This window comes from Rhagoletis pomonella, unplaced genomic scaffold, assembly GCF_013731165.1.
Source record: "Rhagoletis pomonella isolate Grant_MI unplaced genomic scaffold, Rhpom_1.0 Rhpom_scaffold_00004, whole genome shotgun sequence".
Lineage (NCBI taxonomy): Eukaryota > Metazoa > Arthropoda > Insecta > Diptera > Tephritidae > Rhagoletis > Rhagoletis pomonella.
In genome coordinates, this window is record NW_023458558.1 from 47,044,122 (window position 1) to 47,046,716 (window position 2,595).

A 2,595-nucleotide genomic window follows, 5' to 3' on the forward strand; every position below is an offset into this window, starting at 1 on the left:
TGAGAATAACAACCACAACAAATTTGACGGCTAATAATCTGAGATTTGCCTATGTAAACGGGGTGATTAAAAAACGAGCTTTGATTGGGATAATATTGATATGTGAACATAGTTTTAGAGACGTTGCTAAACGCTAAAAAGCTTCTTCTTCTTCTTCTTGGCTAAACATATAGCTCTTTTGCATGAATAACGTCAGATATAAAAAAAAGACCGCCACCTCTTATTCTACTAGGGGATGCTTAAATGTCATAATGCTAATATCCTTCGTAGTATAAATATCGAATTTGACGTCATTAAAATCGTTACGCTTCCCTATATACGTTTTTCAACGTTCATAGTAAATTGGAAATATGTTCGAGATGGGTTAAAAAAAAAAAAATGGAAACCATAGTAACAAGAGAGATAGTGAAATCCAGCTCATTCTTCAAGGGAATATAAGACAAATACACTCTCATTAAAATTTCAATTCGATAATGGGCTGCATTTCGAATTTATAACGAAGGGAAAGCACATTGGATAACGAGGGTTCCGTTTTGCTGGCCTAGTTCTCGATTAGAGTTGCCCATTCGTTGTAGAAACTGAGACTCGGAAAAAATTTTAGTTTTCCAATCATTTTCGAATTGTTAACCAAGCCCAATGTTTATTCACTATCTCTCAAAAAAATGTTTGTTTTCCCATAAATCAATTCACTATCTCTCACTATCTCTCAAAAAAATGTTTGTTTTCCCATAAATCAAAATTAACCAGGGATGACGGAAAGGTTACTTTCGATAACGTTTGAGAATTCGAGCGTGGCAGGGAGTAGCTGGAAGATGCTTCCAGGTCAGAGCGCCCGAAACAGCCGTTACCAAAGTTTTTGTCATTCTGAAGGAATTCTGTTCATCGACTGTCTTGATTAAAAAAACTACAATAAACGGATACTGTTATGCTACATTGTTGATATTAGTGCGTCAGATGATTATCGAGAAACGGAGACAGGCCAAGGGAGTCCTACCTGGACGCCAGTGATTACTTCCTGTTCTTCAATTTGAAGTATGTAGTTTTTTGAGTGAATGAGAAATGAAGGTGGGAGTAAGAAAGCAAAAACGGCGATTTTTTCACTAGGTCAAAAGAAAGGACTAAATAGAAAAATAAAATGTTAACGCATTTCATCATTCCATCTTGCGTAGAATAGTGCTCTCAAAAAACCCAAAGCCTTCTTAGCCTTGCTCGATATCGTCCGGCCATTTAATAGAGTTATTCTTCGCTTGATGTCCCGACTGATATTATTTTTAAGGTCCCTGCACTGATGGCAATAATAGAAACTCCTTTTCTTGACCAGTATTGGTTAAATTTATTTTTTTTATTTAATAACTAATATTTGTTTATAAATGTCTAGTTCATTATACGTACAACACCGCGCGATAGTAAATTTAATCCTGTTAGTAATTCAAAACTGATTTAAAAAATTATACAGAAATGTGCTTAGAGAAGAAGTATGGGCATACAATTAATGAAGAAATCCTGTAGAATTTAAACATATCCAAGTTTCTCGTGCAGAAGGGCTGGTAAATATTGAAAATGTCATTTTAAAATTTTACCCTTGAAATTTCGCAGTATTTGGTAAAAAAAATATATATATCTGTGTTCGTATGGAAAAGTAGCTTATGTCGAAAGGTTGGCTTTAGTATAATGCGGCATTCCCTTTATTCTTTCAACGACAAGAAATTTTTTGAGGAGACTTAATAAGAATATTGTCTTGCTAGTATCGGGACTATTTATTGCATGTTTATTGGCCAAAAGTTCTTCAACGGCTCAGCGCCAGTGAGTCATTCGCAATCATATGCTGCGAATGGCGATTTATACTAAAGCCAACCTTTCGAATTAAGCTACTTTTCCATATGAACACAGATATGTTAAGGACTTATATAAACTCGATAACATACTCTAATTTCGTCCTTCTAACTTTATCCGCTTAAAAAATTACGTACTCGTCCTTGTCAATTCAATGAGCCCAATTTGGAATTTGTTTCTCCTGAGACACAAATCCTCCAATAATTAACTCTCAGGGAGTAACATATTCCCCGAAAATTTGGGAGGATGAAATTCGACCTTCGAAAAAGCTGTTTGACATGTTTTTCACAGCTCAACTCCTCCATTTAAAATAAAAAATCCTCAAGGAATTTTTATTCATGATAGGAGGAAAGAGAAAAGAGCGAAAACTCCGAGGGAGTTTCTGTTCAGAATCGGACTGAATATCAAAAAATTGTTACGAATTGTTACTAGTACTTGCATGTTTTTTACTGGAAATGCATTCAATAAACGAAAAAAATTTGCAAGGTAGAGCGAACTCGGGGCTTAACAACCCGAGAGAGCTGCAAATTCTTGCAAGTAAAAACTTTGCCAGCAAGAATTTGCAGGAGTCAAAAAGTAAGGTTATGCTTGAAATTCAAATGTAAACAAAGTTTTTTAGAGGATGATTTGATTAAATATAATTAGTGAAATGAAAATATAGATGAACAATTTAAGTCTAATATATTTGGGCACTATTCTCAATTAAAAAGAAAATTGCGCGCCCAACCTTAACCGTTAGAAAGTGTCAAAATGACGTAAGTT

The 2,595-nt window shown here is 34.6% G+C and overlaps 1 protein-coding gene across 1 annotated transcript in view; it reads right to left on the reverse strand.

The window, feature by feature from the left end:
- Positions 1-2,595, reverse strand: part of LOC118737661 — a 196,844-nt gene that overhangs the window by 6,865 nt on the left and 187,384 nt on the right. The gene's annotated exons all lie outside the window — the stretch shown is intronic.